Here is a 27,723-nt window from a genome sequence, read left to right as displayed (position 1 = left end):
GACTCAAAGGCTGTCTAGACAGTATACACAAAGTGTATACAAAGCATGGCTTGGGTATATTTTGTTGACATTAATCATGTCGACATTCATAATGCCAACATGGCAGTAATGTCAACATAACATGCAGCAATGACCATGTTGACATTAATCATGCTGACACTGATGAAATGTTGACATGATTAGAATGTCGGTAAAACTATCCCGTGGTAGAGTGGTGACTTACCTGGTTCTACAGCTGCCACTGTGTCTTCCAGGTCCAGCCCCGGATCTTAACTCAAATCATTAACCCTAACCTTCCCCCTAGTTCCCAACCTTAACCCTCCCCTCCTACATCCTAACCCCAACCCTCCTCCTAACCCTAACCCTCTGCAACATTCTGATGTCAACATTTTTAATATGTCATAACAACATTGTAGTGTGGGCTAGAGATGAGCGCCTGAAATTTTTCGGGTTTTGTGTTTTGGTTTTGGGTTCGGTTCCGCGGCCGTGTTTTGGGTTCGACCGCGTTTTGGCAAAACCTCACCGAATTTTTTTTGTCGGATTCGGGTGTGTTTTGGATTCGGGTGTTTTTTTAAAAAAACACTAAAAACAGCTTAAATCATAGAATTTGGGGGTCATTTTGATCCCATATTATTATTAACCTCAAAAACCATAATTTCCACTCATTTTCAGTCTATTCTGAATACCTCACACCTCACAATATTATTTTTAGTCCTAAAATTTGCACCAAGGTCGCTGGATGACTAAGCTAAGCGACACTAGTGGCCGACACAAACACCTGGCCCATCTAGGAGTGGCACTGCAGTGTCACGCAGGATGTCCCTTCCAAAAAACCCTCCCCAATCAGCACATGACGCAAAGAAAAAAAGAGGCGCAATGAGGTAGCTGACTGTGTGAGTAAGATAAGCGACCCTAGTGGCCGACACAAACACCGGGCCCATTTAGGAGTGGCACTGCAGTGTCACGCAGGATGTCCCTTCCAAAAAACCCTCCCCAATCAGCACAGACGCAAAGAAAAAAAGAGGCGCAATGAGGTAGCTGACTGTGTGAGTAAGATTAGCGACCCTAGTGGCCGACACAAACACCGGGCCCATTTAGGAGTGGCACTGCAGTGTCACGCAGGATGTCCCTTCCAAAAAACCCTCCCCAATCAGCACATGACGCAAAGAAAAAAAGAGGCGCAATGAGGTAGCTGACTGTGTGAGTAAGATTAGCGACCCTAGTGGCCGACACAAACACCGGGCCCATTTAGGAGTGGCACTGCAGTGTCACGCAGGATGTCCCTTCCAAAAAACCCTCCCCAATCAGCACATGACGCAAAGAAAAAAAGAGGCGCAATGAGGTAGCTGACTGTGTGAGTAAGATTAGCGACCCTAGTGGCCGACACAAACACCGGGCCCATTTAGGAGTGGCACTGCAGTGTCACGCAGGATGTCCCTTCCAAAAAACCCTCCCCAATCAGCACATGACGCAAAGAAAAAAAGAGGTGCAATGAGGTAGCTGACTGTGTGAGTAAGATTAGCGACCCTAGTGGCCGACACAAACACCGGGCCCATTTAGGAGTGGCACTGCAGTGTCACGCAGGATGTCCCTTCCAAAAAACCCTCCCCAATCAGCACATGACGCAAAGAAAAAAAGAGGCGCAATGAGGTAGCTGACTGTGTGAGTAAGATTAGCGACCCTAGTGGCCGACACAAACACCGGGCCCATTTAGGAGTGGCACTGCAGTGTCACGCAGGATGTCCCTTCCAAAAAACCCTCCCCAATCAGCACATGACGCAAAGAAAAAAAGAGGCGCAATGAGGTAGCTGACTGTGTGAGTAAGATTAGCGACCCTAGTGGCCGACACAAACACCGGGCCCATTTAGGAGTGGCACTGCAGTGTCACGCAGGATGTCCCTTCCAAAAAACCCTCCCCAATCAGCACATGACGCAAAGAAAAAAAGAGGCGCAATGAGGTAGCTGACTGTGTGAGTAAGATTAGCGACCCTAGTGGCCGACACAAACACCGGGCCCATTTAGGAGTGGCACTGCAGTGTCACGCAGGATGTCCCTTCCAAAAAACCCTCCCCAATCAGCACATGACGCAAAGAAAAAAAGAGGCGCAATGAGGTAGCTGACTGTGTGAGTAAGATTAGCGACCCTAGTGGCCGACACAAACACCGGGCCCATTTAGGAGTGGCACTGCAGTGTCACGCAGGATGTCCCTTCCAAAAAACCCTCCCCAATCAGCACATGACGCAAAGAAAAAAAGAGGCGCAATGAGGTAGCTGACTGTGTGAGTAAGATTAGCGACCCTAGTGGCCGATACAAACACCGGGCCCATTTAGGAGTGGCACTGCAGTGTCACGCAGGATGTCCCTTCCAAAAAACCCTCCCCAATCAGCACATGACGCAAAGAAAAAAAGAGGCGCAATGAGGTAGCTGACTGTGTGAGTAAGATTAGCGACCCTAGTGGCCGACACAAACACCGGGCCCATTTAGGAGTGGCACTGCAGTGTCACGCAGGATGTCCCTTCCAAAAAACCCTCCCCAATCAGCACATGACGCAAAGAAAAAAAGAGGCGCAATGAGGTAGCTGACTGTGTGAGTAAGATTAGCGACCCTAGTGGCCGACACAAACACCGGGCCCATTTAGGAGTGGCACTGCAGTGTCACGCAGGATGTCCCTTCCAAAAAACCCTCCCCAATCAGCACATGACGCAAAGAAAAAAAGAGGCGCAATGAGGTAGCTGACTGTGTGAGTAAGATTAGCGACCCTAGTGGCCGACACAAACACCGGGCCCATTTAGGAGTGGCACTGCAGTGTCACGCAGGATGTCCCTTCCAAAAAGCCCTCCCCAAACAGCACATGACGCAAAGAAAAAGAAAAGAAAAAAGAGGTGCAAGATGGAATTGTCCTTGGGCACTCCCACCCACCCTTATGTTGTATAAACAAAACAGGACATGCACACTTTAACCAACCCATCATTTCAGTGACAGGGTCTGCCACACGACTGTGACTGATATGACGGGTTGGTTTGGACCCCCCCCAAAAAAGAAGCAATTAATCTCTCCTTGCACAAACTGGCTCTACAGAGGCAAGATGTCCACCTCATCATCACCCTCCGATATATCACCGTGTACATCCCCCTCCTCACAGATTATCAATTCGTCCCCACTGGAATCCACCATCTCAGCTCCCTGTGTACTTTGTGGAGGCAATTGCTGCTGGTCAATGTCTCCGCGGAGGAACATCATATTCTCCACATTTTCTGGATGTAACCTCGTACGCCGATTGCTGACAAGGTGAGCGGCGGCACTAAACACTCTTTCGGAGTACACACTTGTGGGAGGGCAACTTAGGTAGAATAAAGCCAGTTTGTGCAATGGCCTCCAAATTGCCTCTTTTTCCTGCCAGTATAAGTATGGACTGTGTGACGTGCCTACTTGGATGCGGTCACTCATATAATCCTCCACCATTCTTTCAATGGTGAGAGAATCATATGCAGTGACAGTAGACGACATGTCCGTAATCGTTGTCAGGTCCTTCAGTCCAGACCAGATGTCAGCATCAGCAGTCGCTCCAGACTGCCCTGCATCACCGCCAGCGGGTGGGCTCGGAATTCTGAGCCTTTTCCTCGCACCCCCAGTTGCGGGAGAATGTGAAGGAGGAGATGTTGACAGGTCGCGTTCCGCTTGACTTGACAATTTTCTCACCAGCAGGTCTTTCAACCCCAGCAGACTTGTGTCTGCCGGAAAGAGAGATCCAAGGTAGGCTTTAAATCTAGGATCGAGCACGGTGGCCAAAATGTAGTGCTCTGATTTCAACAGATTGACCACCCGTGAATCCTTGTTAAGCGAATTAAGGGCTCCATCCACAAGTCCCACATGCCTAGCGGAATCGCTCCGTGTTAGCTCCTCCTTCAATGTCTCCAGCTTCTTCTGCAAAAGCCTGATGAGGGGAATGACCTGACTCAGGCTGGCAGTGTCTGAACTGACTTCACGTGTGGCAAGTTCAAAGGGCATCAGAACCTTGCACAACGTTGAAATCATTCTCCACTGCGCTTGAGACAGGTGCATTCCACCTCCTATATCGTGCTCAATTGTATAGGCTTGAATGGCCTTTTGCTGCTCCTCCAACCTCTGAAGCATATAGAGGGTTGAATTCCACCTCGTTACCACTTCTTGCTTCAGATGATGGCAGGGCAGGTTCAGTAGTTTTTGGTGGTGCTCCAGTCTTCTGTACGTGGTGCCTGTACGCCGAAAGTGTCCCGCAATTTTTCTGGCCACCGACAGCATCTCTTGCACGCCCCTGTCGTTTTTTAAATAATTCTGCACCACCAAATTCAAGGTATGTGCAAAACATGGGACGTGCTGGAATTTGTCCATATTTAATGCACACACAATATTGCTGGCGTTGTCCGATGCCACAAATCCACAGGAGAGTCCAATTGGGGTAAGCCATTCCGCGATGATCTTCCTCAGTTGCCGTAAGAGGTTTTCAGCTGTGTGCGTATTCTGGAAACCGGTGATACAAAGCATAGCCTGCCTAGGAAAGAGTTGGCGTTTGCGAGATGCTGCTACTGGTGCCGCCGCTGCTGTTCTTGCGGCGGGAGTCCATACATCTACCCAGTGGGCTGTCACTGTCATATAGTCCTGACCCTGCCCTGCTCCACTTGTCCACATGTCCGTGGTTAAGTGGACATTGGGTACAACTGCATTTTTTAGGACACTGGTGAGTCTTTTTCTGACGTCCGTGTACATTCTCGGTATCGCCTGCCTAGAGAAGTGGAACCTAGATGGTATTTGGTAACGGGGGCACACTGCCTCAATAAATTGTCTAGTTCCCTGTGAACTAACGGCGGATACCGGACGCACGTCTAACACCAACATAGTTGTCAAGGCCTCAGTTATCCGCTTTGCAGCAGGATGACTGCTGTGATATTTCATCTTCCTCGCAAAGGACTGTTGAACAGTCAATTGCTTACTGGAAGTAGTACAAGTGGGCTTACGACTTCCCCTCAGGGATGACCATCGACTCCCAGCAGCAACAACAGCAGCGCCAGCAGCAGTAGGCGTTACACGCAAGGATGCATCGGAGGAATCCCAGGCAGGAGAGGACTCGTCAGAATTGCCAGTGACATTGCCTGCAGGACTATTGGCATTCCTGGGGAAGGAGGAAATTGACACTGAGGGAGTTGGTGGGGTGGTTTGCGTGAGCTTGGTTACAAGAGGAAGGGATTTACTGGTCAGTGGACTGCTTCCGCTGTCACCCAAAGTTTTTGAACTTGTCACTGACTTATTATGAATGCGCTGCAGGTGACGTATAAGGGAGGATGTTCCGAGGTGGTTAACGTCCTTACCCCTACTTATTACAGCTTGACAAAGGGAACACACGGCTTGACACCTGTTGTCCGCATTTCTGTTGAAATAGTTCCACACCGAAGAGCTGATTTTTTTGGTATTTTCACCAGGCATGTCAACGGCCATATTCCTCCCACGGACAACAGGTGTCTCCCCGGGTGCCTGACTTAAACAAACCACCTCACCATCAGAATCCTCCTGGTCAATTTCCTCCCCAGCGCCAGCAACACCCATATCCTCCTCATCCTGGTGTACTTCAACACTGACATCTTCAATCTGACTATCAGGAACTGGACTGCGGGTGCTCCTTCCAGCACTTGCAGGGGGCGTGCAAATGGTGGAAGGCGCATGCTCTTCACGTCCAGTGTTGGGAAGGTCAGGCATCGCAACCGACACAATTGGACTCTCCTTGTGGATTTGGGATTTCGAAGAACGCACAGTTCTTTGCGGTGCTACTGCTTTTGCCAGCTTGAGTCTTTTCATTTTTCTAGCGAGAGGCTGAGTGCCTCCATCCTCATGTGAAGCTGAACCACTAGCCATGAACATAGGCCAGGGCCTCTGCCGTTCCTTGCCACTCCGTGTGGTAAATGGCATATTGGCAAGTTTACGCTTCTCCTCCGACAATTTTATTTTAGGTTTTGGAGTCCTTTTTTTACTGATATTTGGTGTTTTGGATTTGACATGCTCTGTACTATGACATTGGGCATCGGCCTTGGCAGACGACGTTGCTGGCATTTCATCGTCTCGGCCATGACTAGTGGCAGCAGCTTCAGCACGAGGTGGAAGTGGATCTTGATCTTTCCCTAATTTTGGAACCTCAACATTTTTGTTCTCCATATTTTAATAGGCACAACTAAAAGGCACCTCAGGTAAACAATGGAGATGGATGGATACTAGTATACAATTATGGACGGACTGCCGAGTGCCGACACAGAGGTAGCTACAGCCGTGAACTACCGTACTGTGTCTGCTGCTAATATAGACTGGTTGATAAAGAGATGTCGTAGTATGTATGTATGAAGAAGAAAGAAAAAAAAACCACGGTTAGGTGGTATACAATTATGGACGGAATGCCGAGTGCCGACACAGAGGTAGCCACAGCCGTGAACTACCGTACTGTACTGTGTCTGCTGCTAATATAGACTGGTTGATAAAGAGATGTCGTAGTATGTATGTATGAAGAAGAAAGAAAAAAAAACCACGGGTAGGTGGTATACAATTATGGACGGACTGCCGAGTGCCGACACAGAGGTAGCCACAGCCGTGAACTACCGTACTGTACTGTGTCTGCTGCTAATATAGACTGGTTGATAAAGAGATGTAGTAGTATGTATGTATAAAGAAGAAAGAAAAAAAAACCACGGGTAGGTGGTATACAATTATGGACGGACTGCCGAGTGCCGACACAGAGGTAGCCACAGCCGTGAACTACCATACTGTACTGATTCTGCTGCTAATATAGACTGGTTGATAAAGAGATGTCGTAGTATGTATGTATGAAGAAGAAAGAAAAAATAACCACGGTTAGGTGGTATACAATTATGGACGGACTGCCGAGTGCCGACACAGAGGTAGCCACAGCCGTGAACTACCGTACTGTACTGTGTCTGCTGCTAATATAGACTGGTTGATAAAGAGATGTCGTAGTATGTATGTATAAAGAAGAAAGAAAAAAAACCACGGTTAGTTGGTATACAATTATGGACGTACTGCCGAGTGCCGACACAGAGGTAGCCACAGCCGTGAACTACCGTACTGTACTGTGTCTGCTGCTAATATAGACTGGTTGATAAAGAGATGTCGTAGTATGTATGTATGAAGAAGAAAGAAAAAAAAACCACGGTTAGGTGGTATACAATTATGGACGGACTGCCGAGTGCCGACACAGAGGTAGCCACAGCCGTGAACTACCGTACTGTACTGTGTCTGCTGCTAATATAGACTGGTTGATAAAGAGATGTCGTAGTATGTATGTATAAAGAAGAAAGAAAAAAAAACCACGGTTAGGTGGTATACAATTATGGACGGACTGCCGAGTGCCGACACAGAGGTAGCCACAGCCGTGAACTACCGTACTGTACTGTGTCTGCTGCTAATATAGACTGGTTGATAAAGAGATGTAGTAGTATGTATGTATAAAGAAGAAAGAAAAAAAAACCACGGGTAGGTGGTATACAATTATGGATGGACTGCCGAGTGCCGACACAGAGGTAGCTACAGCCGTGAACTACCGCACTGTGTCTGCTGCGACTGGATGATAAATAATGATATAAAAAATATATATATATCACTACTGCAGCCGGACAGGTATATATATTATATAATGACGGACCTGCTGGACACTGTCTGTCAGCAGAATGAGTTTTTTATAGAATAAAAAAAAAACACCACACAAGTGAAGTCACACGACGAGTGTTTAACTTTTTCAGGCAATCACAATATAGTATACTACTAACTATACTGGTGGTCAGTGTGGTCAGGTCACTGGTCAGTCACACTGGCAGTGGCACTCCTGCAGCAAAAGTGTGCACTGTTTAATTTTAATATAATATGTACTCCTGGCTCCTGCTATAACCTATAACTGGCACTGCAGTGCTCCCCAGTCTCCCCCACAATTATAAGCTGTGTGAGCTGAGCACAGTCAGATATATAATATATACATAGATGATGCAGCACACTGGGCTGAGCAGTGCACACAGATATGGTATGTGACTGTCTTGTACTCCTGGCTCCTGCTATAACCTATAACTGGCACTGCAGTGCTCCCCAGTCTCCCCCACAATTATAAGCTGTGTGAGCTGAGCACAGTCAGATATATAATATATACATAGATGATGCAGGCATGCAGCACACTGGGCTGAGCAGTGCACACAGATATGGTATGTGACTGAGTCACTGTGTGTACCGTTTTTTTCAGGCAGAGAACGGATATATTAAATAAAACAACTGCACTGCTGGTGGTCACTGTGGTCAGTCACTAAACTCTGCACTCTCTTCTACAGTATCAGCCTCAGGTCAATCTCTCTCTCTCTCTCCTAATCTAAATGGAGAGGACGCCAGCCACGTCCTCTCCCTATCAATCTCAATGCACGTGTGAAAATGGCGGCGACGCGCGGCTCCTTATATAGAATCCGAGTCTCGCGAGAATCCGACAGCGTCATGATGACGTTCGGGCGCGCTCGGGTTAACCGAGCAAGGCGGGAAGATCCGAGTCGCTCGGACCCGTGAAAAAAAACATGAAGTTCGTGCGGGTTCGGATTCAGAGAAACCGAACCCGCTCATCTCTAGTGTGGGCATTGTGATTGTCAACATTGTGATTACATCCCCAAATTATATACAGTATATAGAAAGTTTTAGCTATGACAATATGTTCATCTTCATTATCACTAAAGCTGGTAACATGAGAAAAATAATCAAAACTATCCCTGATTATAAATAAAATAAATTTAGTAAGTACCCTCTATATTTGACAGTATATTATTGATACTTGTTTCACCAATTCAGTCATTTGCTTCCTATTTCATAACCAAACCATCACAAAGTGGCACATGTAAACAACAGGCTCCAAAAAGCTGCTAGTACAAGAAACGGAACAAGTGACATGACGTACGATTCTGCAGAGGGTCTTATTCTCATTCACCAGTTTCTCTAGTGAGAGCAACTCGATAATTTCACTGGGGAGAAGTGCACCGGCTTTGTCCTGCTTATTGGCTAATCTAAAAAAAGAAGAAGATTATTTCCAATGAGTATGAGTATTCACTTACAGGAGCGATTGATATATAGAAATGAGTGTCAGTGGCACAAAATGCAATTTTGCTACCCAAACAAAAAGTAGAACTTAAAAAAGACAGGGAGAATGGAGCACAGATGGAAAATAGCAGAGGGCGTAATATGTTACAGAAGAGAATATTTTACTGAGAATAATGTATTATTATTATTATTATTAAGTTTTAAACGTCAAATGCTTGTGGTTTGGATGTTTCGGAATATCCATGTGGAATGGCAATCAGATAGTTGGTCATAAGAGATAGTAGTTAGTGGTGAGAGGCTAGAAAAGGATAGTGTAGAGTGTTGTCAGCATACAGGTGCTACTGGCAGCAGGGGTGTATCTAGGGGTCTTAGCGCCCCTGACAAAGTAAGGAACTGGCACCTCCCCCACCCAGGGACACAGAGGGGGGAGTTACAGAAAGGCTGAGGTCAGGTACACTGAGGGAGAATTACAGGGAGGGTGCGGGTAGGGCAGTGCCGTATCTAGACATTTTAGCGCTGTGTGCAAGAAACCCAACAAACAACAAATAAGGGCCAGTGCGTGCCGCAGAGGGCGTTGTTTCATGGGGAAGGGGCGTGGCCACAGAGCTCCCTTTTACACATTATGGCAGGCATAGCTCCCTTTTATACATTACGGCAGGCAGAGCCCCCTTTTACACATTACGGCAGGCATAGCTCACTTTTACACATTACGGCAGGCAGAATCTCCCCGTTTTTTTTTTGTTTTTTTTACACATTAAAAAGGCAGAGTCCCTTATTTTGCACATTATGGCAGGCAGTCCTACTTTTTTACACATTACAACAGGCAGTCCCCATTTAAAAAAAATACATTATGGCAGGTAGTCTCCCTATTTACACATTATAGCAGACAGTCCCCAATTTAAAAAAAAAAATTATGGCAGGCAGTCCCCCTATTTACACATTATGGCAGGCAGTCCCCATTTAAAAAAAAAACATTATGGCAGGCAGTCCTCCTATTTAAACATTATGGCAGGCAGTCCCGATTTAAGAAAAAAAAACATTATGGCAGGCAGTCCACCTATTTACACATAATGGCAGGCAGTCCCCATTTTTTTTAAAACAGGAGATTTATGGTAAGACTTACCATTGTTAAATCTCTTTCTGCGAGGTACACTGGTTTCCACAGGGAATAACATCAGGGATGTAGAGTTGCATCTTGATCTGAGACACCAACAGGCTAAAGCTTTGACTGTTCCCAGGATGCACTGCACCGCCTCCTCTATAGCCCCGCCTCCAGGCACTGGAGCTCCGTTTTGTTAACCAGTCCAATGTAGTAGCAGGTAAGAGAGACGGTAGATGTTAGTCACATAGACCCACATTCTCACGACAGGAGAAGGGACTAGCGGCTAATGCCATACAAACCCAAAGAAGCTAAGTGCGTCAGGGTGGTTGCCTTGTAAACCAGTGTACCTCGCAGAAAGAGATTTAACAATGGTAAGTCTTACCATAAATCTCCTTTTCTGCAGCGGGGTACACTGGTATTCCACAGGGATAACAAAGCAGTTCCTCATGGGAGGGGACGCACTGTAGCGGATACAAGAACCCGGCGTCCAAAGGTAGAACCCTGGGAGGCGGAAGTATCAAAGGCATAGAACCTGATGAACGTGTTCACTGAGGACCATGTAGCCGCCTTGCACAATTGTACAGCGGACGCGCCACCCAAGAAGGTCCAACTGACCAAGTAGAATGGGCCTTGATAGCAGCAGGAGCTGGGAGTCCAGCCTGCACATAACCTTGTGCAATCACAATTCTAATCCATCTAACCATGGTCTGCTTATTCGCAGGCCAGCCACATTTGTGAAAACAAAAAATTACAAAAACAGAATCTGACCTCCTGATAGAGGCAGTCCTTTCTACATATATACAGATAGCCCATACCACATCCAAAGACCGCTCTTTGGAGGACAAACCAGGAGAGATAAAGGCCGGAATCACAATCTCTTGGTTAAGGTGGAAAGATGACACCACCTTAGGTAGATAACCAGGGCGAGTTCTAAGAACTGCCCGGTCACGGTGAAAAATCAGAAAGGGTGGACGACAGGACAAAGCGCCTAAGTCTGACACCCTTCTGGCAGAGGCAATTGCCAACAGAAAAATTACATTAAGCATAAGGCATTTAAGGTCCCCAGACTCAAGAGGTTCAAACGTAGACTCTTGAAGGGCATTAAGAACAACAGACAGATCCCATGGAGCCACAGGGGCGACATAGGGAGGCTGAATCCGTAGTATGCCATGAGCGAATGTATGACTGTCAGGATAGATACAATTTTTCTCTGAAACCACACCGACAAGGCAGAAATGTGAACCTTGAGGGAGGCCAGGCGAAGTCCAAAATCCAGGCCTTGTTGCAAAAAAGCCAAAAGTCTGGAAGTATTAAACTTGTATGCATCATAAAATTCTTTGGCCCTCAGGAGTGAAGCTTCAAGAGCCACGCCATCAAAGCCAGTCTTGCCAGGTCCTGGTAAACACAAGGGCCCTGAACGAGGAGGTCTGGGCATTGAGGAAGTAGAAGAGGACACTCGATCATGAGAACCTGCATGTCTGAGAGCCAATGCCATCTGGGCCACGCTGGAGCGACTAGAATCAGTATTCCTCCTTGCTTGAACTTCCGTAGTACCCTGGGCAGGAGTGACACTGGAGGGAACACGTATGGCAGCCGAAAGTTCCATGGAATTGCCAGTGCGTCCGCAAACGCTGCTTGAGGATCCATTGTCCTTGAACTGAGAATCCATTGTCCTTGAACTGAAGACCGGAACCTTGTTATTGTGTCGAGATGCCATCAGGTCTACATCTGGTAGACCCCTCTTGTCAACAAGGAGTTGGAAGACCTCCGGATGAAGACTCCACTCCCCGGCGTGTATGTCCTGATGATTGAGGAAGTCCACTGCCCAGTTGAGGACCCTTGGAATGAACACTGCCAATATTGCTGGCAGATGGCGTTCTGCCCTTCGAAGAATTTTTGACACCTCCATCATTGCCATGCGGCTTCGAGTGCCACCTTGATGATTTATGTACGCCACCATGGTTGCGTTGTCTAATTGTACTTGAACAGGCCTGTTCTGTACAAAAGGCAGGGCCAGTGTCAACGCATTAATCACTGCCCGCAATTCCAGAATGTTTATCAGGAGGAGAGATTCCTCCCTGCTCCACCAACCCTGGAGAGAGTGTTGCTGCAACACCATGCCCCAACCCTGCAGACTGGCATTCATCATTAAGAGGACCCAGTTGGAGATCCAGAAGGGACGACCCTTGCTCAATTGTTGGTCCTGTAGCCACCAACTCAGTGACAGATGAACCTCCGAAGTCAAGGAGATCATATGAGACCTGATCCGGTGAGGCAGGCCATCCCACTTGGAAAGGATTAACCTCTGCAGAGGGCGGGAATGAAATTGAGAGTACTCTACCATGTGGAAAGCCGACACCATGAGACCTAGTACTTGCATCGCTGAGTGTATCGACACTGTTTGACGAGAGATGAAGTATCTGATTCTGTCCTGAAGTATCAGGACCTTCTCTGGAGACAAGAACAAACATTGGTTGTGTGTGTCCAGTAATGCCCCCAAATGTACCATGCTCTGAGCAGGGACCAGTGAGGATTTCCTCCAGTTGATGAGCCACCCGTGGGCTTGCAGGAATTGGACCGTCAGTTCCAGATGACGGAGAACCTCTGGGGAGTTCGCCAGGATCAACAAGTCATCCAGATACGGCAGGATCCTGATACCCTGACAGCGGAGAAGGGCCGTCATGACCGCCATGACCATCATGACCATGTTGAAGATCCGAGGAACCGTGGTCAGTCCGAAAGGCAAGGCTTGGAACTGATAATGAAGGTTGCCAATAGCAAACCGACGATAATGCTGATGCGACATGGCAATAGGTACATGTATTTGTAGGTAAGCATCCTGTATATCCAGGGATACCATATAGTTCTTGGGTTCCATAGCCAGTACAATAGAGTGCAGAGTTTCCATACAGAATTTGAGCACCCTCACAAATTTGTTAAAAGAAGTTGAGTATAGGCCAGGAGGATCCATTCGGCTTCAGAACTAGAAACAACGTCTAATAGTATTCTCTGCTTCTCTGAGGCAGAGGCACCGGCACTATCACTCCTGTATCCAGGAGGGATTGGACAACCAAATGTAGAGTTTGTGCTTTTAACGGATCTGAAGGGATAACCATTGAGCAAAATGGCGAGGGGGATGTCTCTTGAAAGAGATTACATACCCGTGAGAGACCACTTCCTGCACCCAGGCATCCAAAGTGGTTTTTAACCATACCTGGGTGAACTGCAGAAGTCGGCCTCCCACCCTGGGGTCCCCCAGGGGGAGGCCCGCCCCGTCATGCACCAGGCTTGTCCGGTTTGGAAGCAGGCTGACAGATGGCCCAAGAACGTTTAGGTTTTAACTTAGAGGACTTGGAAGTGCGAGCCTGTCTCAGGTATGCCTGACCCTTTGCTTTACCTGGAGGTCGAAAGGAACAAAAAGTAGTACTCTTAGCCTTCGGAACCGAAGGATTAGTACTTGGGAGAAACGCAGTCTTGGCCGATGCCAAGTCGGTCACAATTGTGTTCAGATCATGCCCAAATAGTATATCTCCCTTAAAAGGGAGTACCTCCAAGGTCTTCTTAGAGTCCAGGTCCACCGACCAGGACCGTAACCACAGAATCCGGTGAGCCAGGATAGACGTAGAAGATGCCTTGGCCGCCATAACGTCTGCATCAGAGGCCACCTCCTGAATATAGTGGGAGGCTATAGGTCAGATATTGTCTGGCAGTGTCATAAAAATTCAGAGGTAGCTCTTCCTTAATTGCTGAACCCATGCTTCAATGCCTTTTACAGCCCAAGAGGCTGCCATAGTGGGTCTATGTACAGCACATGTAAGAGTGTAAATAGTCTTCAAGAAGCCCTCCACACGCTTATCTGACGGTTCCTTCAAAGAGAGGACGGTGGTGTCAGGCAGAGCAGATGACACCACAAGACGGGCTACATGTGAGTCCGCTGGTGGCGGGGTTTCCCACTTTTTACACAACCCCACAGAGATAGGATAGCAAACTAGGTTCTTTTTAGACAGGGAAAATTTCTTTCCTGGAGAAGACCAGAATTCCTGACGTACTGTATGTCAGTTAAACGGTCAGACTGTGGTAAGACTAATTTAGTAACCTTCTGACGTTTGAACTTATCAGGTTTCTTAGACGTATCACGAGGGCCAATCTCATCATCAATCTGAAGAATCAGCTTGATAGCCTCCACTAGGTCAGGAACATCAACCTGTGTTGTAGAATCTTCATCAGAATCAGCGGTATCAGCATCTGATGGATCAGTATATTCCCCATCCAAATCGGAAGAATCATCCGAAATATTATTGGATTGTGAGGAAGAAATGGCCCGCTTAAATGACCCTTTGGTCCCAGTAGGGCGAGGGTTAGGTTTCTATTTAACCAAGGACTGATTTAATTGCTGTAACTGGGTTGACAAAGTATCCGCCCTAGGTGGATTAACTACAGTGACTGTAATGTGGCTGTAATGGCACAGGAGGTCCCACAGGGGGCATAAGTCTTGTTACAAGCATAGTCAGCATATTTGAAAATGCAGCCCAAGGTGGATCTGTACAATACAGCCAGACAAACACAATACCTGACAAAAAAAACCTAAGACATGTGACTGCAATTGCAAAGCACAAACAGAGGATTTAAGTGGTATGAGGTGACTGAAACACAGTGAAAAATACAAAACAGTATACCCTGTGGAACACTATATGGTATATGAGACCCTGATGCACTTAGTTCCCCAGGGTACAGAACATAGTGATAGCAATATGTGTGATACACAGAATAGAATCCACACAGCAGCTATAGGCACCCAGTCACAGGTACAATGCTGAAATTATTATTGTGGCAAGGGAGGTACTTTGCCAACTGTAAGCTACTCACAGGGTCCTGTGGGTGGATGGGAAGTGTGGATGGACCGGGTTCCCATCCATTTGGCCCAGACCAGGTCTTATAGGCTTCTTAGCCCAAGAAGCTGCTTCATAAGCCAGCACCAGGGTGCTGGGTTTAAAGCAGAGTCTCTCCCATGAGTCAGTGCTCTTGAAGGCAGCTAGTTGGCAAGGTGATAGGCCTGCTAGGGACAGTGGGGTCCAGAGGGCTGGGCACTAGTGTCAGGATGCCGGCACCTCGAGGGTTCCTTATTAAGTAACAGGGAGTGAGGCAGGGCCTAACCTCCCTGGTAGTTTATACTAAAGACAGTGATCTTTGTTTTATGTATATCTTTGTTTTTGATCTACCTGAATAAAAGGTATTTGTTATTTTTGCACAAGCCTGGAGTTTTGTAGCAAGGCACATTCTAACAAGTCTCCTGTTACAAATGGCGCCTGAACAGGGACTCTTCTGCTAGTCGTGTCACACGTGGCAGAGGACCCAACAGCCGCAAGGTAGCGGCACACATACCAGCGAACTCCAGACCAAGCTGAACTCGTGGGCATCAGTACCAGACCAAGGGGTCTATTCATGCAGCAGTGAAAAGCCCTGTTTTGCGTTAAACAGGGCTTTTCTCTGCTTACCGCAATTCACAGAGCCGGTTACCGTGGAGAAGTCTCTGACTTCTCCAGCGGTACCCCCACTCTGTGCCTGAATCGCATCACCATACCTTTGTATGGTGAGTGCAATTCATGAAGGTGCGGAAAGCTCTGCTTTCCGCTTCTCCATGGAGTTCAGGTTCGCCATCTGAGGACGGCGTAACCTGAACGGTAGTGCGGAGACGTCAGGGAAGCTCAATGCTTCCCTGATCGCTGCTCGGCACCTCGTGCTGGCTCCGCCCCCCGACCTCCCAGCAACCACTGCGGCCTGCCGGGAGGTCATCAAGCTGCGCATGCGCAAAGGGACCCGCCGCTGGACTCCGCGCATCACAGGGAGGGACCGCTGGAGAAGACCTCACCGCAGGAGCCCCAGACACCGCAGCGCATCGTCGGAAGGGTGAGTATACATGAATTGCTACTTATCACAGCTATACATCGCATCGAAGAGATGCGATGTATAGTGATAAGTAGCAATTATGTTTTCGTTTTCTACATGAATAGACCCCCAAGGGTGTTGTGAGTAGTGGTTAATCCCAACCCCACAAGGTAAAAATAATGATATGTTTTGTTTAAACTGAATGTGTTTGATTATGGTTCAAAGGTTTGCATTTGCAGCAAAGCGGTTAAACAGTTTGCCTGGCCTGTTCTGTCTTATATGCTTTGCACCATTCATTGAAAGTAGCCGTGTTGATTTGCTCTAAGGGTTTGCAAGCAGCTGATAATTTATGACTGAATTTCTTTTCCAAGCTTATTTTTACCTGTGCCTGCAAAATCTGGTAATGGGAGTCTGGTGTCCCTGTTAATTAGCTCATTAAGACCAATCAAGCACAGTTGAAACCTTTTATAAATGTGGTTCTGTTTAAATAGAGAAACTTTGTGGCATTATGTGTCCCAGCCATCCCTGAGTTCTAGTTTTAAGAGCCTGAAGGGAGAAGTTGTTTATTTGCACTACCAGTGTAAGATATTTGTGACCACTATGTACATGCTACATTTCAGTGCTTTGCTAAAAGCTTAATCTGTGCTAAAAAGAAAAAATGAATTTTTATTTTCCCTTTCACTTACAGTTTTCAAAGGTAACAGGGTGAATAAAGATTTTCAGATATACAGTATATTCTGAAGTGTCTCTTCAAATGGGTAACAAAAAGAGAATTCATGCTAAAAAAACAAAATGGGTGACAGCTCTAACCCCTCAGATCAGGAACTTAAGTGACCCTATTAAAGCCCCACAGTTGGAGAGTGAAGTGGAGAGCTTATTGGGAAGTAATCCAGACCTTGGGGAAGATTTTAGCATGGAACCTTTTTTTTGGTGTCACACGGTCGATAAGTGACCTTGAAAGCAATGTCCAATTAAAGGACCAGGAGTTAGAAGAGTTTAAGGAAAAATGTGATTCCTTCAAGAGCAGGTGAACACCTTAACGCAAAAGCTGGAGGAGAGGGAATCTTGTCTGACTCTCTGACCAAATTGAGAAGGAGTAGAGAAGAGATTGCCAAGGTGTCAGAGTTGTAAAAAACCTTGGCAAAGGCTAAACCCAGATCTGAAAACTTTGTAGTACATAGCCATGGACTATTAGAGAAAATCTCCTGTGGCCAGACACAAGATGGAAGTCTGGTGCTAGCCAATAAGGCTCTGTCACAAGATTGGGCGGAGCTTCAGGAGGAGGTTTCTCAGCTAAAACCATTGGCTATGCCTAGTTTCAGTTCAGCGACAGGCGTAGCTACACCAGTTGCTGAAGATGTTATGTCGAAGGTTGGGTCAGAGACATTATTACCCGAAGTGGAGATGCCATCTTCGGGGGAAATGATGCCAACGGTGGTGCAGGCTGCAGAGGAATGGTACCATACTGTAGTGGAACCCGGCTATCATGGATTCCCTGTTCCAGCCAGAAGGAACAGGAAAGTTGAGCCAGAGCTGCCAGTGCCTAAGGCCCGGAAGGCTCCCTGCTATGCCACTAGTAAGGCCATCTGCCTGGAAAGTGGAAATGAGGGCCCTTCCTCAAAGGTAGAGCATTTACAGGCACTAAGGTCCATTCAGTTGGTATTGCCATTCCAGAGCATGGAGGAAGCTGCAGCCATTATTGCACAGCGCACAGAAAATCCACGGCAATTTTGCAAGCAGCAAGAGAGAGATGGCAGTGTTTTGTTGTTAACCCCTAGGACGGCAGTGAGAAGTTCCTCCGAAGCAGCACCACCTCATTCTCTGGAAAAAGAATGTCATAGTCGCTTGGGTGAAGAGTCAAATAAAGCCCTGAGTTCAGTAGAACCTGTTCAAGATGGAGCATGGCACCTACAGGGGTACACAGAAGATGTGTTTATGGAGACACAAAAAGAGGATGTGGGATGCCCGGCTGCTCCTCAGTTGACAGGGAGTGAGGAGGAAGCGGTAATGGAGCTGGGAGAGGTTTACTTGATGTCAAGTAATCATCCACCTCTAAAACAAGAATCCTCTAATCTGCTGGATCTGTGGCAGAATGATGAACCCCAGGAATCTACCTGGACAGATGGCAATTTGATGACTACTCAAGAGCCCATCCTAGAGCAGGAAGTCTTATCTGAGCTGGAGATTGCTTCTGTTGAGGTCTTGGAAACCCAGGATCTGGACATCCAGTGCACATATGAGACTTTCTCTGACGAATCACAGACAAAGGGGGTAATTCTGAGTTGATCGCAGCAGGAACTTTGTTAGCAGTTGGGCAAAACCATGTGCACTGCAGGGGAGGCAGATATAACATGTGCAGAGAGAGTTAGATTTGGGTGGGTTATTTTGTTTCTGTGCAGGGTAAATACTGGCTGCTTTATTTTTACACTGCAATAAAGATTGCAGATTGAACACGCCACATCCAAATCTAACTCTCTCTGCACATGTTATATCTGCCTCCCCTGCAGTGCACATGGGGGGTAATTCCAAGTGGATCGCAGCAGGAATTCTGTTAGCAATTGGGCAAAACCATGTGCACTGCAGGGGAGGCAGATATAACATGTGCAGAGAGAGTTAGATTTGGGTGTGGTGTGTTCAATCTGCAATCTAATTTGCAGTGTAAAAATAAAGCAGTCAGTATTTACCCTGCACAGAAATAAAATAACCCACCCAAATCTAACTCTCTCTGCAAATGTTATATCTGCCACACCTGCAGTGCATATGGTTTTGCCCAACTGCTAAAAAAAATTCCTGCTGCGATCAACTTGGAATTACCCCCATGGTTTTGCCCAACTGCTAACAAAGTTCCTGCTGTGATCAACTCAGAATTACCCCCCAAAGACTGTACCTTTTGGAGGTGTCTCGCCCACGTGAGCTAGTCATAGCTAAGCTAGTGGCAATACAGGAGTCTACTTTCGAAGTCATCCGGGAACCTGCTTTTGAAGGAGTTCCACTCGTGTATGTGGACGATAAGGTTCAAGATTTCGATCTTGGGGTTGATGCACCACAGCATGATCCACCACGAGAGGTTCAGGATCCAATTGCTGAACTGGGACAGTTCATCGAGGACACACTAAGTAAGCAGCAAGAACCTGTTCCAGAGGAATCAGTGCAGAGTCCCATTTCTGAGGTTCCTCTACCCAGGGAGAGTTCACTATATGAGACACGAGACCTGGAAAACTTGAGGGGAGAGTTCCAAAAGCTGGCCCTAAGTAACAGCCAGCTAAAAGAAATAGTGAAGGAGATTCCTAAATTACGGAGTCGAATAAGAGACCTGGACAAGAGACTCAAAATGAGTTATGTGCCGGTCATAGAGCAGCAGGAAGTCGGTGACTAGGGTCAAAGATGGGAGATCGGAGGACGGAACAGTCACGTTAATGAATTAATTGTTACCAAAGCTGGAAAGACTGAAGGAAGCACTAAAAGTTCAACAAATGAAAGGACTTTCTGAGACTTGGGACCAGTGCCTCACTCTGAGGGAAAGGGTGGGGGCAAAGTTGGACCATGACCTCAGAACAATTAAAGTCAGGGCAGAGACTAGGTGTTACTGGTGCCAAGAGCTGGGCCATAAAAGGTGGAATTGTCCATATAGGCCAAGACCAGTGAGGGCTGGGGTGACCACTAGGCCCAAAGTGAACTTAAAAACCTTCCCTACTCCAGAGTTGGTTAAGGTCAGGTGTCACAAACACCCAGGCAAGAATGAAGCAACTTCCTCATTAGCCAGTAAATCTGAGCCCGATAAGGGAAACATCCCTAAAGGTGGAAAGGTGAAGAGAAGGGGAAGTTTAGTGGGCAACGGGAAGTTGTCCATTAAAACAACCACTTTGGCCACTATGCCAAAGTGGAGGGAAAGCGAAGGTAGCACAGTGGAGTTAGTGCCACCAACCTTTAATGGAAATAGATTCCAAGGCCAGTTAAAAGGGCCTCGGATGTGTACTTGGTAGAGGAACTTGGGACCCAGGTGTATGGACCCAAGTTATGTCCCAAAGATTTGTCAGCCCTAAATAATTGGCAAAGGTGAAACCTTGCCAATGTCACATGCCGCTTTTCTTAGCCACGAAAAGCTGAGGGAAAGGGTATGTGGCAAGGGGGGTACTTTGCCACCTGTAAGCAACACACAGGTTCCTGGGGGTGGATGGGAAGTGTGGATGGACCGGGTTCCCATCCATTTGGCCCAGACCAGGTCTTATAGGCTTCTTAGCCCAAGAAGCTGCTTCATCAGCCAACACCTGGGTGCTGGGTTTAAAGCAGAGTCTCTCCCATGAGTCAGTGCTCCTGAAGGCAGCTAGTTGTCAAGGTGATAGGCCTGCTAGGGACAGTGGGGTCCGGAGGGCTGGGCACTAGTGTCAGGATGCCGGCACCTCGAGGGTTCCTTATTAAGTTACAGGGAGTGAGGCAAGGCCTAACCTCCCTGGTAGTTTATACTAAAGACAGTGATCTTTGTTTTATATATATATCTTTGTTTTTGAGCTACCTGAATAAAAGGTATTTGTTATTTTTGCACAAGCCTGGAGTCGGTCGTTGGTGGATTTTTGTAGCAGAGCACATTCTAGCAAGTCTCCTGTTACATTATATATAAACAGTAAGACTGCACTGGACTAGTAATATTACATAGAGATATGTATGTATACAGATATAACAATGCATAGTAAACACTGGATGTATATCACAGAATACTTGTACTAAATAGTCATATAGTAGTGCACTTGTTCTTAACTAACACTGTCTAAACGACACGTAGAATACTTAAGTGTCCTGTAAATGCACAGCGCTGATGAGACAGGCAGCTTTACAGAGGAGACTGTGCCCAGCAGTCCCAGGATCAGCGCAGCTCTGTGAAATGGCGCCCAAATGCTGACAGGGAGTGAGAGAAATGCAGCTCCAGGGTGGGAACACCTGCTGTAGATGGCGCCTGGAGCTGGGGGTGGGGCTACAGGTCAGCGCCTTATCCCCTCTGCTGGACCTCACCACCGGGTACTATGGAGCCTATACTAAATGGATTTTAGTAAATCCGACCTGTGCTCCCTGACCTGGTGAATATAGTGGGGTCCCTGCACGGCCACAGTATCCATGTCAGCTGCACTGTCCGTCTCCTAGGACCACCACCGGATTGTGATTTCAGCGGGTCCCAGCTAGGGGACCCTCTTACCTCCTCCCTGAAGTGCGGCCACACGATCCAGGAGAGCAGCAGCGGTGATGTGTGTCTGATGACCAGAGCGCCTCCGCTGCAAGTACCCGGCAACCAGGGCGCGGGAGTATGCAGCGCTGCTTGGGGAGGTGATGGAGCCGCAGCACAGAATGTCAGCCTGACATGCCTGTGCTGCGGCCCTTGAAGTCTTCTTTCTTCTTAGGTGAGGCTGAGGTCAGGGACACTAAGGGGAATATCCAATTAGCCCCGGTAATTTACCGGTGCTGATTGTCCCTCCGGGGTTAATTTATTAGCCCCGATAAGCCGGCGCGTGCCACGGCTTATCTGGGATTTTGTTTCACCTGCCTCCAGGCGAAGCAGAATCCCCGGAAACAGCCCCGTTTTCATCCGAAAACAGGGCTGTTTCACACAAAAACACACACGTTTCACTGAACCTTTGTGTTTTCGGGAGATAGGTTTTTTTTTTTTTACAGAAAGAAAGCAAGGGCAATATATACCCCGTTACATCGGGCGCTAGTAAATTAATTCAAGAAAACACCTGATAAGGGATAATTGATATAATAGCAGCTCCCACGGGGCAACTGGATGCCTTAATAAAAAGATGTATAGTTAATGTTCTATAGAAAACATTTAAGGAGCGCTGATATCAAATAGAAAATCATTTAATAATAAAAACGGTGGAAAAAACCACTTAAGATGATTAGATTGTAAATTAAAAACATAGGCAGTGCAAATGCATATACATATATAGATAATCACATTCACAGTAAAAATGAATTAACTGTAATTGGCTTGTACGCCAATTATATTGGTATTGCAGTCCACAATCATAAAGTAGGCTGGTGGCATCCGTACTGATAGAGGGATAAGAGAAATGTCTCCACAAGATATTTGAGATTTGCTAATAGATTTAAGCAAAGGGGTTTTTATATTGTAGTATGCTATTGCTCACCCCTAGCATTAGGATCCGTTCTCACTCATAGTTGTAAGCGCTGATTCCCGTCAGTAGCAGTTTGCGGAGGTGGCTCTCAGCAGCCGACAGCGTCTGTAGCGGGTTGTCCGGCAAAAAGAATAACAAAGAATGTGAAGCACCTCAGCAGAACGGGGCTTTTCCAAGCACAGCAGAAAGAGTTGAGCAGGAGTGGATCCAGTAAACAAGATAGGGAGAGACCGTCCTAATCCCTCAGTAGCAGTAACGGATGATCCGTGAGAGTCTCCAGCAGTGGACAAGCAATTAGAATGACCCTCTACGCGTTTCTCCGCCCACGATATCGGCGGTTTCCTCAGGAAGTGTGAATACCCATTTAGCAGGTGTGGATGTATTTAAGTGGGTATCAGCCAACCAGCTTTAGAGTCTCTTTATTCACACCTGGAGATTGTAATTGGGTTTCACACTATGTTGGGTTGTTTGCACAAATTGAATTCACTGGTTTCACTTTTTTTTTTTACAGGCAATCAATTTGGATAGACTGTAAAAGAAAATTGGTGAAACATCGGAAAAAAAGTCCGAAAAACGGCTGTTTTTCTGACCCAATGTTTTAACGGGGATAATTGGATATCCCCTTAAGGGGGAATTACAGGGAGGATTCTGATAGGGAAAATAAGTGGGAGGGGCTACAGGGAGGCTGAGGTCAAGGACACTGAGGGGCAATTACAGGAAGGGTGCGGGAAGGGACACTGAGAGGGAATTACAGGAGTATGCGGGCAGGGACTCTGAGGGGGGTCACAGGGGATCCAGTCTGAAGGTTGACAGGGATGGAAGGTCAACAGGGTTTCTAGGTCGACATGTGCTAGGCTGACAGGTCAAAAGGTCGACATGAGTTTTTCACATTTTGTTTCTTTTTTTGAACTTTTTCATACTTAACGATCCACGTAGACAACGATTGGAATGGTAATCTGGCGAGCGAAGCCAGATTGCGAGCATGGCGAGCGAAGCAAGCCATGCTAAGGGACACGGTGCACTAATTGGGGTTCCCGGTCACTCTACGAAGAAAACGACACACACAAAAAAAAAACCATGTCGACCTTTTGACCTGCTGACCTACCACATGTCGACCTTCCATCCCTGTCGACCTAGTGATTGTCGAACATTAGTGGTCGACCCAAACATTGTCGACCTAGATACTGTCGATTTGATGATTCACACCCAGTCACAGGCAGGGCCGGTGCAAGGTTTCTCAGCACCCTAGGCAAATCTTCATTGCACCCCCCCCCCCCCCACACACACACACACACCTCCCCTTTTCCCAATTCTCAGCCTCTCAGATGATACAGTGCAGTGGTGGCATCTTAAGAGTTATATAGGGACGGGATATTAGGACAGTGGTTTTCAAACTGTGTGCCGTGGCTCCCTGGGGTGCCTCGGGACACTTGCAGGGGTTCCTTGGATTGGTGATCAAGGGCCAATTTTAATTATTTATGATCAATGTAACAGGCAAAACCAGTGCTGGTGGCTGTCAGTCATAAAATATGTGGACAAACAGAAGTGAATCCTGTCCCACACCACACAACTGACCCTAAGGATGACATATAAACACAATTTATTTAATTTAATATTTATTCTAAATCTCTCAATAAAAAACTTTTGGCCTAGGGGTGCCATGAAAAAAATTCTGATACTCTAGGGTGCCGTGATTCAAAAAAGTTTGGGAACCACTGGGTTAGGGTATAAGGGAAAGGATATGAGGGTTACTTTACTGGTTTGATTTCAGATATTAGGGTTAGGGGTTATGATTAGAGATGAGCGGGTTCGGTTCCTCTGAATCCGAACCCGCCCGAACTTCAGGTTTTTTTACACGGGTCCGAGCAGGCTCGGATCTTCCCGCCTTGCTCGGCTAACCCGAGCGCGCCCGAACGTCATCATCACGCTGTCGGATTCTCGCGAGGCTCGGATTCTATCGCGAGACTCGGATTCTATATAAGGAGCCGCGCGTCGCCGCCATTTTCACACGTGCATTGAGAGTCATAGGGAGAGGACGTGGCTGGCGTCCTCTCCGTTTAGAGAAGAGAGAGACACAGTATTTTGGGGAGCATTATTAGGAGGAGTACTACTATACTGTATACTACTATACTACTTGCTGAAGTGATATTTATAGATTAGATAGTGTGACTGTAAGTGTATTATCTGACTTGTGGGGGAGACACTGACAGTGGGGAGCAGTTAGAGTCTGAGAGCAGGACTCAGGAGTACATATAACGTACAGTGCACACTTTTGCTGCCAGAGTCAGTGCCACACTGCCATTGTTGTGACCACACTGACCACCAGTATAATAATATATTTTGTGATTGTCTGCTTAGGCCTCGGAGTACTAGTTGCAAGTTGCAACGTGACCTGAAGTGACCACCAGTTTAATAATCAATCACCACCAGTTTAATATATATATATATATATATATATATATATAATTGTATATAATATATATATATATATATATATATAATATTGTATACCACCTACCCGTGTTTTTTTTTTTTCATTCTTCTTTATACATACTACTATAGTAGCTTACTGTAGCAGTCTGCGGTGCTGTGCTGACCTGACAGTGTCCAGCAGGTCCGTCATCAGTCATTACATAATAAATATATATAGTACCTGTCCGGCTGCAGTACTAGTGATATTATATTGATTTCATCTCATTATCAATAATTTATCATCCAGTCTAGACTCTATATTAGCAGCAGACACAGTACGTTAGTCCACGGCTGTAGCTACCTCTGTGTCGGCACTCGGCAGTCCATCCATAATTGTATACCACCTACCCGTGGTTTTTTTTTTCTTTCTTCTTTGTACATACTACTATAGTATAGTAGCTTACTGTAGCAGTCTGCGGTGCTGCTGAGCTGACAGTGTCCAGCAGGTCCATCATCAGTCATCATTACCTAATAAATATATTATCTACCTGTCCGGCTGCAGTACTAGTGATATTATATATACATACATATATATATTGATTTCATCTCATTATCAATCATCCAGTCTATATTAGCAGCAGACACAGTACGTTAGTCCACGGCTGTAGCTACCTCTGTGTCGGCACTCGGCAGTCCATCCATAATTGTATACCACCTACCCGTGGTTTTTTTTTTTTTCTTTCTTCTTTGTACATACTACTATAGTATAGTAGCTTACTGTAGCAGTCTGCGGTGCTGCTGAGCTGACAGTGTCCAGCAGGTCCGTCATCAGTCATCATTACCTAATAAATATATTATCTACCTGTCCGGCTGCAGTACTAGTGATATTATATATACATACATATATATATATTGATTTCATCTCATTATCATCCAGTCTATATTAGCAGCAGACACAGTACGGTAGTCCACGGCTGTAGCTACCTCTGTGTCGGCACTCGGCAGTCCATCCATAATTGTATACCACGTACCCGTGGGTTTTTTTTTTTCTTTCTTCTTTGTACATACTACTATAGTATAGTAGCTTACTGTAGCAGTCTGCGGTGCTGCTGAGCTGACAGTGTCCAGCAGGTCCGTCATCAGTCATCATTACCTAATAAATATATTATCTACCTGTCCGGCTGCAGTACTAGTGATATTATATATACATACATATATATATTGATTTCATCTCATTATCAATCATCAAGTCTATATTAGCAGCAGACACAGTACGTTAGTCCACGGCTGTAGCTACCTCTGTGTCGGCACTCGGCAGTCCATCCATAATTGTATACCACCTACCCGTGTTTTTTTTTTTTCTTTCTTCTTTGTACATACTACTATAGTATAGTAGCTTACTGTAGCAGTCTGCGGTGCTGCTGAGCTGACAGTGTCCAGCAGGTCCGTCATCAGTCATCATTACCTAATAAATATATTATCTACCTGTCCGGCTGCAGTACTAGTGATATTATATATACATACATATATATATTGATTTCATCTCATTATCAATCATCCAGTCTATATTAGCAGCAGACACAGTACGTTAGTCCACGGCTGTAGCTACCTCTGTGTCGGCACTCGGCAGTCCATCCATAATTGTATACCACCTACCCGTGGTTTTTTTTTTCTTTCTTCTTTGTACATACTACTATAGTATAGTAGCTTACTGTAGCAGTCTGCGGTGCTGCTGAGCTGACAGTGTCCAGCAGGTCCGTCATCAGTCATCATTACCTAATAAATATATTATCTACCTGTCCGGCTGCAGTACTAGTGATATTATATATACATACATATATATATATATTGATTTCATCTCATTATCATCCAGTCTATATTAGCAGCAGACACAGTACGGTAGTCCACGGCTGTAGCTACCTCTGTGTCGGCACTCGGCAGTCCATCCATAAGTATACTAGTATCCATCCATCTCCATTGTTTACCTGAGGTGCCTTTTAGTTGTGCCTATTAAAATATGGAGAACAAAAATGTTGAGGTTCCAAAATTAGGGAAAGATCAAGATCCACTTCCACCTCGTGCTGAAGCTGCTGCCACTAGTCATGGCCGAGACGATGAAATGCCAGCAACGTCGTCTGCCAAGGCCGATGCCCAATGTCATAGTACAGAGCATGTCAAATCCAAAACACCAAATATCAGTAAAAAAAGGACTCCAAAACCTAAAATAAAATTGTCGGAGGAGAAGCGTAAACTTGCCAATATGCCATTTACCACACGGAGTGGCAAGGAACGGCTGAGGCCCTGGCCTATGTTCATGGCTAGTGGTTCAGCTTCACATGAGGATGGAAGCACTCAGCCTCTCGCTAGAAAACTGAAAAGACTCAAGCTGGCAAAAGCACCGCAAAGAACTGTGCGTTCTTCGAAATCCCAAATCCACAAGGAGAGTCCAATTGTGTCGGTTGCGATGCCTGACCTTCCCAACACTGGACGTGAAGAGCATGCACCTTCCACCATTTGCACGCCCCCTGCAAGTGCTGGAAGGAGCACCCGCAGTCCAGTTCCTGATAGTCAGATTGAAGATGTCAGTGTTGAAGTACACCAGGATGAGGAGGATATGGGTGTTGCTGGCGCTGGGGAGGAAATTGACCAGGAGGATTCTGATGGTGAGGTGGTTTGTTTAAGTCAGGCACCCGGGGAGACACCTGTTGTCCGTGGGAGGAATATGGCCGTTGACATGCCTGGTGAAAATACCAAAAAAATCAGCTCTTCAGTGTGGAGGTATTTCAACAGAAAAGCAGACAACAGGTGTCAAGCCGTGTGTTGCCTTTGTCAAGCTGTAATAAGTAGGGGTAAGGACGTTAACCACCTCGGAACATCCTCCCTTATACGTCACCTGCAGCGCATTCATAATAAGTCAGTGACAAGTTCAAAAACTTTGGGTGACAGCGGAAGCAGTCCACTGACCAGTAAATCCCTTCCTCTTGTAACCAAGCTCACGCAAACCACCCCACCAACTCCCTCAGTGTCAATTTCCTCCTTCCCCAGGAATGCCAATAGTCCTGCAGGCCATGTCACTGGCAATTCTGACGATTCCTCTCC

The sequence above is a fragment of the Pseudophryne corroboree genome, chromosome 8 (genome assembly GCF_028390025.1).
Source record: "Pseudophryne corroboree isolate aPseCor3 chromosome 8, aPseCor3.hap2, whole genome shotgun sequence".
Classification (NCBI taxonomy): Eukaryota; Metazoa; Chordata; class Amphibia; order Anura; family Myobatrachidae; genus Pseudophryne; species Pseudophryne corroboree.
Note: the sequence above shows the minus strand (reverse complement) of the source record.